Below are 15,822 nucleotides of genomic sequence, written 5' to 3' on the forward strand. Positions count from 1 at the left end.
TATATTTTTGTGTATAGTTAGATGTGTACATGCTTTGATGTTTTCGACAAAAGACATAAATAAATTTTTATTCAAAACGTGGTCTAGCAATTTCTAGTTGGGTTTGATCTCAACACATGTCAGCTGAGTATCAAGCAGTATGATACGAGATTTTCACTTGACCACAGATCCCAAATGTGATCTTAAGTAAAAAATAGTCTTTCGAGGGCATTGCTGCAACATACACACTATTAGACATATATTTAATATAAACACCACAGAGAGAAAAATAGTTAACTGATGACTTCTCAGTAGTAGTGGGTTAAGTGTCCATAACAAACTTTCTGTTTGCTGTTGAAGCAAAAAATAATCGGTAATAGTATTGTACACTTACAAAATAGGAAATTAGAAGCAAGTTAAATATTGATTATCATAATAAAAATTTCAAACAATTGCAGTTATATCTACGTTCTGCTAAATTTTAACTATTATTTTTATTAATTCTGTTCAATTTCATATTATAGTAGTTATAATTCATGGTGACGAAATTGAATGCCAAAAAATTAAAGAAAATGATGTATGACTTGAAGCTATATATTCGTGTTCATATTTGCTCACAAATTTTTATATTTTTTCATATATTGATCATAATCAATATGAACTTTAGTTTCAATTAGATTATCTTCTGTCGAAATATGCCGTTAAGCAAATTCTCCATTGAAAAATTTCGTGTTTTAGTATTTTATATCATTTTATTTAATTAAAATTTTAGTCTTATGATGGACGTAAGTTTTTTTGACTTTTGTTCGAGTTTTTTGGGTGATTGTCATTTTTTATATCTGTAGTTGATGTAGTTGACTTCATTCACGAGTTTGATTTATAAATCTGGATGTATGGTATCATTGAAAAATTACAATGGTTCTTAATATTTTGGACTGTTACTACTTTATAAAAGACAATCTCGTTCTCATATGATATTTTAAGATTACTTTACAGTAGCCAGTAAAGCTCCCATATTTTGTTATCTATTTGCTCACGCTTTGTGTTTATTTGTACATTTTATGCAAGTCCTTTGTCCAGCTGGACCAAATATTGTGGACTGTGGTTCTTCTTAGTATTTTCTTAATGTTCATTTTTATATTCGAACCATCTCCTTATTTAGATTTTAGATAATTTTTAAAGCTCTCACATTGTAAACAAATAATCCTTTTCTGTTGAACGTAACAAATTGCATGTATAGGCGGCTCCACCGGAAAATGTTTCCTGAATAGGATTGGTAACGTAATGCAGCGCATTAGTGACCTCTAATAAGCAATAACGTATTGTTTTTAATAAGATTCATTACTTTTTAGAGATTTTTTAATAAAACACAAACCTACACATACACGCACAATATTATATAAGTCTACCATCTAATATTATATAAATGTTTACATATTAAAGAAATCTTTTTAAAGTAGATTTTCCGATTGATGTTTCTTGCAATTATGCAGTGACAAGGTCATGAACAAACGTGATGACAATTCCCGCCTTTATGACGTAAACATAACGTTTTTGGATAGTATTTTAGTGTTTATTGAGCAGTGAAAAAAATTCATCACATGATAATCTTTCATTGCAAATACTCATTAATTAAAAACGTATTATTGTAATTTTAGACATAAAAAACTGTGTATGTTTTCTGCTATCAAATTAAATAATATTGCATTTTTTCTTGCTTTTGCTTGTTTCCAATTGTTAAAATATACCTTACTCTAAAATCTAGCCATGGATAGATTGAATAGCTTTTTATTTTTTCATCGCATAATATGAAATTGTAAGTGCTTTTGATTACTTACTTCACAGACAGAATGAAGTCTAGGGTCAAGTTATGATGATTTAATAAATTTATATATATATATATTCTGAGTGGATAAAAAATATTAATTTGGAAATATGAACAGACAACACTCTTTTTTGCACTAATTTATATTAATTAATAAATTAGTGCAAAAAAGAGTGTTGTTTATTCATATTTCCAAATTAATATATATATATATATATATATATATATATATATATATATATTTGATATTCTTTTTATCAAATGTTCTGTCAATATATATAACGATAAAGTTTAAATTCGATCTACTGTATATTATTTTTCAAAACATAATGAGAGGCTGGAATGCAAATAATTGCACGCTAAAACTCATTCGATATAGAGATCGCTAATTGTTATGGATCACATTAGTGTTATTTGCGTTGTTACAGGTATTTCAAGCAGACTGATAATAATTTGATTTATTCGTTTTGTTTGAATTTACAGAATTTTTGTTATTGTGTTGGTGGATATCAAATATTTGACGATAACTTTAATATCGTGCACGTTTAACTTAACGTTTTTATCACAGTTTTATTATAGAATTATTTAGTTTTGTGTAAAAAAAAGTTCACAACGAAGTTCGGCACATCAATGAGTTTATCTTCAAAAAAAAGTCAGGTAAATATTTGTTCTTAGTACTGATTACTACTAAAAAGAAAAATATTTTTTTGAATTAATTGAAATACATAATTTAAATAGCCTAAAGATCTACATAGGGTAAAGCGGAGCTTAAAAGTCTGCGGGGAAAAAGTTCCACCGACAATATCTCAAAGATAAGTTTTTTTTATTTTAATTACAATCTGTCACACTTGGGACATTCAGTAATTGTTTTGACTTTATTATATGGCACGAGAGGCAATTTTCACAAAGTTGCCTGATGTCGGGATTTGGCATTAAGTAAAGTTAAGAATTTTTTAACAACAATATTTGAAAATAGTGCAAAAAAAATTATAACCAGCCATCACCTTGATTTTTACGACGTTGCTCTTGGGAGATAAATTGGTAATGTTTGAAAATCCATAACAAAAGTATTTTCTTTCGTTGCTAGTTTTTTTGGTTGTAAGCACTGTTGATTAGTTTACGCGACCTTAATATAATTTTTAAGTATACGTTATTTAATTGTTTTATAATATGTATTGTTAAATTTGAGTTATATTCAACAGTTTTTTTTATATAAACTCTATAAAAGTTCACACCTGAATGAGGTAAAAAAGACCAATTGAACTTTCACCCTGGCACAGATGTAAACAATGAAAAATATTAAATAAAGAAATAAATTAGGTTAAAAAAGCAATTTTACAAAAAAACAATTAAATTAATAATTATTCGAATACTGCTCATTAATATTGCTGAAGAAATACTAGATCAACGTTATATACAGCGTTACCTCTGTAAAAAATGTACCCATAAGACTTACTTTTTTCATTGGTTGAAAAAAGTATTTATTATTTCGTGAAAACTCTTTATAATTAAAAATAAGGCATTGGACTTGGTGTTCTCTAAGTCTCCCTATGAGGTGAAAAGGACCAGGTAACTTATTTTTGAAAAACGGCAAAAGCTGGCGCAGTTCAACTGAACATAGTCAGATGTTTGCTTAATATGCGTTATTTGTTGTTATATAATTGTTTTGAGTTTTTCCCAATATTACCTGTTGATAGCAGTTAAAATTTTGAAAAAATATTGATAAATATTTTGCATTAATTTAAAATAAATGTAATGTTATTACATTACATTACTAGTAATTTAAACTAACATTTATTGAAATTCTCTTAACATTTATATCTTTATATAAAATATATTTTACGGTCTATTTCTAATAATCCACCTTCTGAGAATGCCCCATTTTTCCCTGTACTACTGATTCTGGATTACATTATAAAAACTTAAGTTTTGCATGTGAGACATAATGAAAATGACGATAGATAATACAGGTACAGGTTTACAATGAGTTGAAGATCAAGGACGATTGATGGATAATCATAATTTATATTATGCAACAATAGATATAATATCGAGCGCATCTTCAATTTGCACACTTTCGTTAGCACGCGAATTGATTTCACGGTATTGTATTTTTATATCCGAGGACAATTAAAATAATTAAAATGACATGTATAAAGCATAATTGTTTTAGTTAATAACAAAATAAAATGTTTTTTTTGATCTTATCCTTTTGAAGTGACGAATGCCAACAATAAATTTTATTTTCAGCAAGATCTATGCATCGATTTTCTCTGTACTATCATCTTAGCACCTAACATAAAATCAGTTACATAAGATTTTATGAAAAATATATTTCATTATTAAAATGCTAAATTTATTAACTTCCCGAATTCGATATTTTGTCTCTAAAACAGCTACGTAGCACGATTTTTTCGAAAAAAGTCCAAAATTTAAAAAAAAACAAAATCTTAAAATTTCAATTTTTTTAAAAAAGTCATTGATTAAAATAAGTTTCGACGCAAATTATAGAATTGTTATGATAATTTTGTAATTGAAATTTATTAAGTTTCAATTTGACCATTCTTGAATTATTGAATTGTGTACTTTTATAAGATATAGGATCATAATTATACATTTTTTAAATTTCAACATAATCCCTATTATATTGTTTTATTTTTAATTAAATTTGTGTATTATAGAAATATTTGTAATATTGCGAAAGATGACAAAAAATGAGGATTTTTACTATAACGCATATTAAAAAATTGATTAATAAATTTTGATTTTGCCATTCTCAAGTTATTTAATTGTTTACACTTAGACATAGGATCGTAATTCTTATACATAGTCACAAAATAGAACATTAAAAAGCCTCCGAAATTTAATATTTGTATGACTGTTACTTTTATTTTATTATTTTAGATAACAATAAAATCTATAAATTCTCAAAAATAGAGCAACATCACCTGTATTACATTAAATTATTTTTTTTTATAACTTGTATTTATAAATTTTGTCTTACATATTATAGAAATATTTGTAATGTATTGCAAATGATGAGTAAAAAAAAGAGTTTTTACTATAATGCATATTAAAAATTTTATTATTAAATTTTAATTTTACTATTCTTAAAATATTCAATTGGAACAAAAAAAATCTTGAAAAAGCGCGCAAAATTTAGTATTTTCATCACAGTTACTTTTATTTTAATATTTTAGATAATAATAAAATCTAAAAAATAAAACATCACTCCTATTATATTAAATTATTTTTAATTGAATTTTTTCTTATGTATTATAGAAATATTTGTAATATATTGCAAAAGATGAGTAAAAAATGAGGGTTTTTACTATAATGCATATTAAAATTTTTATTAATAAATTTCAATTTGACCATTCCCAAATTATTTGTTTATTCTTGGATATAGAATCGTAATTTTTAAGTTTTGAAACTTTAATTTTTATAGTGCCAAAAAATGAGTGTTTTTTACTATGATGCATATTAGAAATTCAATTAATAATTTTCAATTTGATTATTACTAAATTATTTAATTGTTCACTCTTAGACATAGAATCGTATTTCATATATTCCAAAAATACAATTTTTAAAGTTTTAAAATTTAGTATTTTTATTACTGTTACGTTTATTTAATTATTTTAGAAAACAACAAAATATATGAATTCTAAGAAACAGAGTAACACATAAACCCTATTATATTAAATTTTAGAAATTATAGAAATGTAAATGAAATACATTGCGAAAGATGAGCAAAACGTTGCAATAATCATAAACAAAAGTATGTAGTAGTATGTTATGAAATCAACAATCATTATTTATAAACTCATCTGCAGAATATATATATATATATATATATATATATATATATATGTATGTATGTATACACGATTACTACTAATTGGAATCATTTAAACTTTATATACATACTTATATTAAAATACTATAGAAACTATGTATTCATCTCATCAATTTCAGACATGTACATTAACGGTAAATCATAAAAAAAATTAAAAATCTGCTATGTTATGATAATGAACATACATTTTGCAATCGCAAAATAAATAAATTAGAAGTCATTTGTTGTATTGTAAAGATCTTTATAAGATTATCTATTCAAAATAGCAATATTCGAGGTCTTCGATTAATGAACATAATTTAATTTTCGAATTGAATTGTTGGGACGCATACTAATTCTGCTCTACATTTTATGCTAATTTCTAAATACACAAAAATATTTGTATTGCACAAACGAGCCACATGCACACATGTATTAATATGTATATGTATTGATGTATATTTGAGTTCATTTGTTTTTTAACTAATTTATGTGTAGAATATAAGAAAGTCGCTTACGTGATTTCAAGACAACTTTTCTATCAATAGTAACGATCTATATTTTACATGAATGCACAAATATTGCAATTACAAATATAAATATAAATGCAGTCATACATAAATTTATATATACACAGACGATATATATATATATATATATATATATACTAGCAAACCCGACGAACTCCGTTTCGCCACCAGATGGTTTCGTGAGAAAGATGAAGAAATTTTTTGTTTGATTTATATTTGAAAAGGAAAAATTTGATTTTATTACTCAACAGTAATGAATTTATTTCGATTACAAAAATGAAGTGTTTTTTAGTTGAACTTCTCTAAGTAAATGAAAGTGAATCCGCAAATTATCCGTTTCATTGAAGTGCTCTTTGGTAAACCACATTTTTTGTTTTTTGGTCTGACGTGAACAGAAATAAAGCGGATGGTTTTCCAACTCGTGAACAGGCAACGTATAACTGCCCATGTGAAAAATAATGATTTTCTAAATTTATACCGCAAACACTAAGCGATTGGCCTTGTGACTTGTTAATTGTCATTGCGAACGCAAGGCGAACTGGAAATTGCAATTGTTTGAAGTCAAACGGAAGACCAGTCGGAATCATTGGTATGTCACCAAATCGCCAGCAATTTTTGATTGAATGGTGAAATTCAGTGCGTGTACATAATTATTCTTTGCGGCAAGAATTGCTCGTTGACTTAACCAAGCATAATTCTGATAATTCTCACTAATGTCATTACTCAAATTTTTAATTACGGTGCATGAAGTTCTAGCAATTTGCATTAAAGCACGATGCCATGTACCACTAATTTTTTTAACTATAAACCTTGCGGAGCCCGAAACCTTTCCAACGAATTTGTCGAATCGGTTCGTGCGTTCTGGAGTTATATCGTCAGGAAAGAAAACCCGACTTATTTTTATATATATGTAGATATATATATATATATATATATATATATATATATATTTATATACATAATTGGCTTAAATTGGCTATTGTATTTTTACTTTACATAATTTCGTAGGGTTTAGTATTAAACTGTTTTTTCTTTATTTGTAAAGGCAAGGTATAGTAATCGCAAAAAATCGAAAATGGCAATTTTTGCATATGTTTAATTTTCAAACGTTTCTGAACATTTTGGATTACTTAGAAAAAAATATATTTATGTGTGTGTGTATGTTTGGATACAATTTTTTGTCTACGGTTTCGGGCGCATGGATCAACCAATTTGCTGATTGTTTTTTGGCGAAGGCAGGTCCAGCAGTTTCGAAGATATGAGACAATAAGTGCAAATAATGAAATTCAGTTTTTGAGAAAACGAAGCGACCGATTGGATGATTCAAAGAACATTTTACTTGTATTGACAGAATGACAAATTAATTACAATTTTGGGAAGGAAGATTTAGCGGTTTTGGAGATACAGAGCAAAAAGTATGCACAACAAATTATTACATACGCATCGCGACAGCTTTGAATTTTTATTTAAAAATATCGAAATATTACAAAATTATCAAAAGGATTTAAAAAACTCTAAATTCTCTTTTTTTTTATTTTTTAAAGTTTTTAAAATGTTTAAATTACAGTATGTGAAGTCCCAGCAATTTTAATTAAGGCACGATACCATGCACCGCTAGTTTAGTTTTTGATTGAGAATAAAACTTTTTATGTATATTTAATTGCAATTAGTTGTCCTAGGTCATGTCTTATAATTTGTTGAAGTTTTAATTTACAGTTATGTTTTAGGAGTAGTTCTAATTTCAATGTAAGTTTTTAAATAATTTCCAAACAGGAAGTATTAAATTATATAAATATTTGATTTTATATTATATGAATGTGTAAAGATAGAACAATTTGCTTTTTTGATATATTTTGCATTTTTAATAAATTTGCTTTTAAGTGCAATATGAAAGCAAAAAAGTGACTTGTGTTTAAAATCGATTTATGTGAAGAGGGGGGTGTTTGTTATAATAGTACGAAATCCGGTAAATATCACTTGTCAATATTATATTATTTTATTAGTTATATATTATATATAATAGTTAATTTAATTGTAATATCTTGATCTTGGGCGCCCACAAAAAACTTCGATTACGTCCTCATTTGAAAATTATGTTTAATTCGTGTAAATATAAAATTAGAGGTGTGAATCAGATGGGAAACATGATTTTTAATTGTAATAAACCATATAAAAAAGTTTTCCCATGAATTTTCCAAATTTTCCATAATTTTGAAAACAAATATTGTCTGGTCCATCTAAAGACAAAATTCGAATATTGCGCCACGATACATTTCTACTGGGGTATATTTGTTATATTATTTTATTAAATATGTATTGGCTTGCGCTAAATATTACTTTTTCTGCATATCATTTTTTAATAGTTTAATAAAAAGAAACCTTTGAGATGCAGTGTAAATATTTAAAAAATAGTGAATAGTGGGGTTAATATTAAAATAATATTTATGTACGACTGGTATTTGAAAATATTAAAGAATCGAGAATATCCATCTATAAAATCTAATAAGATAGTTTATATTCGAAAATAATTAAACTCTTTTCGCAAGATTTTTACTAGTGAAAGTTGATGTCAAATTGCCAATGTCGCTGATTTGTACACAAATGTCTGACACAATGTTTGCATTTATATGTGCCACTGATGGATTTTCAATTAGAAGCTGGATAAGACCATACATTTTTCAGTTAGAATGTGAAATTTAAAATTATTTATTTAGAAAGTACTGAAATAATCCAATTAAAAAAAAAAATTGTTTCAAAATGTAAATATTTAGGGTAGTAGTAAATTTTAGGGTAGGTAATAATTTGATAAATGCCTTATTACTTAAAGAAAAAATATTTAACCACCCTATAATATTTGTTAGGGTGTCATAATATGTGAAGTATTTTATAGAAGGTATCTATTTTTTCATCGAACATATAATACAAATAATAAACATACTTATAGAAGAAATTTATAAAATCTTTATTATTTCCATACGTTTCGGCATATTATTTTATATCATTTTAGAGGACTAAAAATTGAAAAAAAAAAACAGAATTTAAAATAACCAAACTCTGTAACAATAAATAAAATAAAGCTAACATATAAAAAATAACATTGTGTAATGACTTACATGCAAACCGGAATGTAATTTCAGTTTTCAGCAATTTAATTTCCTAATTAACTAATCATAATAATGATAATTCACAATAACACTATTACACTATTTTATGTAAAAAAAAAATATTTATAAAATAAATTTTATAATGTTAGGTAGGTACTAATATTATAAAATTCAATCTACAAATGTTTTTTCTTGGTCACATGATTTTGTTATTTATATTCCTTTTTTTTTTTTTCAATTTGTAGTCCACTGAAGATGACATAAGATAATATATCAAATAGTATGGGAATAATAAATTTCTAAATTATTTTTATATAATATATTTTCTTTGTTCTATTCGCAATAATGCAAATAAATTAGTTTTATTTATTAGTAGCTTTGCATAACTTTTCCTATAAATTGTTCAAATTCGTACACCAATTTATCAACGCTTTATTGTTTTTTGTAATGTTAGTTAGATACTAATATTACAAAATTCAATCTAAAAATATTTTTTTAGTGCTTTTAATAACTAGTGCTGGATTTACAGTAGGGGCAGTCGGGGCCACTGCCCAGGGCGACAAATTTTTGGGGGCGGCAAAATTTGGATAGTGAGAAAAAAATTCTATAATTATTATAACATAATTAACTATTTTTTTAATAACATTTTTTATTTCAGAAAAGAAATATAATTAACAAAACATAATACGATTGCAATGCAAAATTTGGGTTCAAATAACCGATTATTAAAATTTATTATTTGAATAAATTTTTTATTGGTAAAAGCAGCGCGATTGCTTTTACAAGAAGTTCCAAACTTCCAAAATATTTCAAAATATAAAAAAAATCCAAAATTTTCAAAAGTCATTTTTTTCAAATGTAGATTTTTTTTTCAAAGTTTAAATTTTTTTTTTTTTTAATTTTAATTTTTGGTATGGGATTTTCCAGTAATTTGCCTTAAGGCTCGATGCCAAGCACCACTATTTATAGTATGTTATGTGTAAATAAAAAGCGATTTAAGTAAAATTTCAGGGATGGGGCGGCATTTTTGTCGATGCCCCAGGGCGCTAAATTTTTAAATTTGGCCCTGATTACAACATTCAATCTAAAAATATTTTTTTGTCACATAGGTTATTTATATTCTGTTTTTTTTTCACTTAGTTATCCAGCATAAGATAATATATCGAAAAGTATGGAAATAATGAATATGTTTATTATTAGTTATTAGTTTTATTCAATAGTAACTTTGCCTAACTTTTCCTATAAGTTGCTTAAATTCGTAGAACCAATTTATCAACGTTTTATTGTTTTGGTACTTACTTGATTGTATTTCTCTCTTCTCTTCTATTACTTGATCCTCCTTGCTTCACTGATTTTTTTCACATAAATTTTTAGAATTTCACTAATTTATTCTGCACACGAAACACATTGCGATAAAACTTAAAATTATTTGAAACAAAAATTAATTAATTATAAATTTGTTTTTGCACACTGAAAATAAATGCCAGCCAGCGCTTTTTCTATCAAAATTCTTTAGTCAACCCGAAGTTCATTGCCAAAAAATGAATCAGACATGATCTTTAATTTGTCGAATGAAAATGGTCCGCGGATCGTGGAAATGGTTGTGTGATCATCCGCGTTCTTTCGCCGACTGCGTTCAGTTCGTCTTCTAACTTCTAACCACCTGGTGGAACACTGCGCGCCGCGGATGGACCCGGACGGTTACCTGGGTTGGCAACCTTTTCGATAGATTTAACGCCACAATCTTTTCCAAATATATTTCCCCAAATTTTCAAACTAGTGGTGCATGGCATCGTGTTTTAAGGTAAATATTGCTGGTACTTTTCGTACCGTAATTTTAAATTTTTGAAAACTTTGAAGAAATTAAATTTTTGGCGGTTACCTGGGTTGGCAACCTTTGCGTTAGATTTAACGCCACAACCTTTCCAAATATTTTTCCCCAAATTTTCAAATTGGTGGTCATGGTATCGTGTCTTATAGGGTAAATATTGCTGGTACTTTTCGTACCGTAATTTAAAATTTTTGAAAACTTCGAAAAAATTAAATTTTTGACGGATACCTGGGTTGGCTACCTTTGCGTTAGATTTAACGCCACAACTTTTTCTAAATACTTTATTTTGGTGTTGCTCGAAGAGAAAAAAGTAAGAGAATATATACTTTTAAGCAAATTATTTTCAAACTAGTGGTGCATGGCACCGTGTTTTAAGGTGAATTTCAGGAACTTTCCATACCGTAATTCAAAATTTAACAAAATTTAAAAAAAAATTGGACTTTTTTGAATAATTTAAATTTTATTTTTTGTTTTAAATTTTTTTTTTTTAATTTTGGTTTTTGTTTTCAAATCAACGCTTCAAATCCGCGCTTCGTAGCTGTTTTGAGATGAAATATCAAAGCGTTGCATTGCAGTCTAACGGTTATACATAATCTTAGTACATAAAAATGTAAACAAAATTTGTACTTATTATTAAAATCTCTATAAAATATCTGAAATTTGATGCAAATATATCCAATGATTATTTTTGACTGTCAAATAGTATTTTTAGTTTACTTTTTTTATTGAATCTTTATTACTGCTGGACCTGCCTTACCAAAAATTTAATCAGTTCTTCATCTTGTCAATATAGGTGAAATGTTTTTTGAATCATTAAAATTGGATGCTCCGTTCCTTCAAATGCTGAATTTCAAGTTTTGGAACCTTTTCTCTCGTATCTTCAAAACCGCTAGACCTGCCTTTGCCAAAAACTAATCAGCACTTTTCCCCATCAATAGAAATCGAATGTTTTTTGACTCATTTAAATTGTTTGATCCGTGTTCCTGAAATGTGGACAAAATTTTGTATCCGCACATACATGCATGCACACAAATACATCAATTTTTTCTAAGGTTTGCCAAAGTGTTTAGAAACTTCTAAAATAAAACGTGAAGATATGCAAGAAATTTCATTTTTGATTTTTTTGCGATTACTATAACTTACTTTACAGGAAGTTAACAATTACAATTATTTTATATGTTAATTGTTTTTTTAATATATTTCCAAAAAAAATAGGCAAAAATATATCGTATTGATTATGGTTTATTTGGTACTCTTTTGGTGTCGGTCGAAATGTCTGATACTCTAAAATTATATAAATAGAATAAATTTATAAATTTATTAATTATTTCAACTATGTATTTTATTAAATACTAATATTTTAATATATTTGATTAAAAAAATGAGGTAAAAATATATTGATAACTAAAAAGGTTATGATTTATTTTGACATGCTTTTATGATTAAAGCATCATTTGAGCATCATTTCAACCAAATATATTTCTTTGTATTATATATAAAATGTATATTATGTTAATATTATTTTTAGATGTAAACGTATTTAGATAATTAATAAAAACAACTTGCTATAAAAACAATTTTTGGCGCGAAAAAAAGTTTTTTTTAACCTTTTTGCATTATATTCTAACAAATTTATTATTTGATTAACCGCAAGAATTATTTTCAAAACTTGATCATTGGTGAAGTACAGAATCTACTTAAAGCTTTCAAATTATACTTGCATTTTGCATGTTGAGATAACTGAAGGACTTTATTTGAGCTTTTGTAAAAGCTTTAGTCAGTCAAAAAAATTTCACTGTGTCTTTACGCGTTACTTCTTTATTTTAACATTAATTATTTTAAAAATTTTATTTTAAGTTTAGAAATTATTTTTATAAGAAACTCCTTGCAATTTTAAATCAATAGAAATATTTAATAAAAAAAATGTTTTTTGAAATTATTAAAAATAATCGTTGGTTATATTTTCTTACATATTTTAATTATATTCTTACTACTTCAACTTTATAATGTATTTGTATACTGTTAATCCATATTCTATTCTGCACAAGTTGCAGTTATGGTTTGCTAATTTCATCCACAAGATTAAAGAACGTCTATAACATTGAACTTTACGAATTGTTTTAACATTAAATTCAATCAATTTAATTCTTATGACATAAAATAATTATCAATTAAGGTATATTTACTTCAAGGATAGGTTTAAATAGCCAATATTATACTGACACACCGCAACATCAAATAGGCCTACAACCGCGTCTCTAGGAAAAAAATTATCATACCGCACCAATAACTCTGTTACATACTAAATATTGTGTGGAATGAGGTTTTTTACATTTAGTATTCATTTATATTATTATTTGAAATTATTTACTTAAAAAAAATATTTTATACAAGTTACGAAATATAAACCGCAATAGAATATTTGCATTAGTGTTAATGATCTGAGAAAATTAATCTATGTGCTAATCTAAGAAACAACTGTTTTATAAAATATTATTCCTATATTAGCGAGCAAAATTTATACCATACGGAAATATGGTATGGTATAAATATTATTTATAACTATTTATAGAACATTTCTTTTTAATTATAGCATGGTAAATTAATAATAAACGTCTATTTTCCAATATCATTTTTACATTAAAAGATACATCAGCGCATCGTTTATTTTCAAAACTGCTTTTTCAGTATTTACTGATTTATTTCTCTATCTTTAAATTTGCAATGACTTGATTTCCCTTGTTATCTTCCCGTAGGGCGAGTTATAGTAATCGCAAAAAAAAAACGAAAATAATTTTTTTTATATCTTTACGTTTCAGAGGTTTCTGAACATTTTGGCATACCTTAGAAAAAATGGATGTGTGTGTGTGTGCGTGCGGATACAAATTTTCGTCGACGATTTCGGGAACACCGATCAAGCGATTTGAATAATTAAAAAAAATATTCGATTCGTAATGATGAAGAAACGTGCTTTTAATAAACACTTTGAACATGAAATAGATCATATTAGTTTAAATTTATGACATTTTTTGAATTCAATCTTTCTATTATTGCTACTTTACTTATTTCTGATTTTATCCTTTAGCTTGGTGGTTAAAGACTTAGCCTTCCATCTTCAGGTTTGATACTCACCTTGTATAGCCTGATGTCAAGCAATAGTGACATCACTTTTTACATAAATATATAGGTCTAAAATATGTCTTTAAGTGAAAGCACTTTTTGTCCGATATGGCTGCAACAATTTTAAAATGTTCCATCATTATAAGAGAAAATTTAATAATAATGATAGATACAGATATATTTAAGAGATATAGGCCAACTTCTTCTTTGGGTTCTAAAAAGCTATGTAGTTCTGCGTGCTTTATTATAATAATAGCTTATTTATAATAATAAATCACATGTACTAATTTTATTAAATGCTAATCGTCAAATTCTTCACAAAATATTTTCATCCAATATATAGCAGCGGTGCAGTTTAAATTTTTGCATCATAAGTTTTCAAAATAATGACACTAATCAAATTTTAAAATAAACATATGTGAAGTATTATACTATATAATTTATAATTATTAAATAAATTTATAGAATAGCACTGTGCCAATAAATAACAGGATTTAAGATGGTCGGGAATTTGAATTATAAATACGTGATAGGAAATAATTAATCACAATGCTAATATATAATAATAATAATGAATTAATTTAATTAATTGTTTATTTATTTAATGGATTATATTTATTATTAGACTATGATTTTAACTAGGTCTGTAGGGGAGACTGGGTACGGCTGTGGCAGGATATTGTAGTGGCAGTCGTCATAATAGCTAAACTATACCGATTTTGAGATTCAAAGGGAGAAAGATGAAGTGTGATTGTTCAAACAAGTTCCCATTAATGCTTTTAGTCAGTGCTTTACATTAGTTAGTTTACATTAGTTTTACATAGTCGTTATAACAGCTAAACTATACTGATTTTGACATAGGGTCCAAAGAGAGAAAGATAAAGTATGTTTGTTCGAACAAGTTTCCATTATTGCTTTTAGTCAGTGCTTTATATTAGGACAAAATACGAAAGAAAAAGGGAAAGGAATATTCAATTTAAGAAAACAATATTTCACAAAGAATTCTTGTTAACTTTATTTAAAAAGAAGTTTTGTTATATAATGCTATATTTTATTCTGAGCTTTTGTGTTTTAACGATAATAAAAGTCGCTATTATTTATTAACCTAATTTCTTGTATGATTTGAATTTATGGAAAATCCTTCGAATTTAAAGACATTAGTTCTGATTTATTTTTTCTTCTTTCTAACAGATTTTTAGTTAAGCAAATAATGAAATTATAAACAAAATTAATTATTCAGATATCGAATTTCTTATTTATATCATTAATATATGTAATTTATATATATATATATATATATATATATATATATATGTGTGTCTATATCTACATGTACATTTATATATTTGTATGTATATAAATATTTGTTTACTTTTGTATAAACAGCTAAATAATTCAAAAACGTATTTGCAAACTATAATAATTTTCATTACTGTGACTAAAGTTTTCAATTACGCGCTGTCTTTTACGGATCATCTAATTGAACTCCTTGATTACTAATAAAAACTATTGATTAATTTAATCAATACTAGTTTTTATTTAGCAATTATTGACACGAATGAAAACATTCCGAATATTAATAGAGTTTTTATAAATGT

General features: G+C 26.0%; 1 protein-coding gene across 2 annotated transcripts in view; it reads left to right on the forward strand.

Annotated features, from left to right (window-relative positions):
• LOC113376425 (angiotensin-converting enzyme-like) overlaps positions 1 to 15,822 on the forward strand; it is an 85,808-nt gene that overhangs the window by 16,852 nt on the left and 53,134 nt on the right. The gene's annotated exons all lie outside the window — the stretch shown is intronic.

This window comes from Ctenocephalides felis, unplaced genomic scaffold (genome assembly GCF_003426905.1).
Source record: "Ctenocephalides felis isolate EL2017-DRISC unplaced genomic scaffold, ASM342690v1 CF-g0.4_SCAFFOLD_01886, whole genome shotgun sequence".
NCBI classification, from domain to species: Eukaryota; Metazoa; Arthropoda; class Insecta; order Siphonaptera; family Pulicidae; genus Ctenocephalides; species Ctenocephalides felis.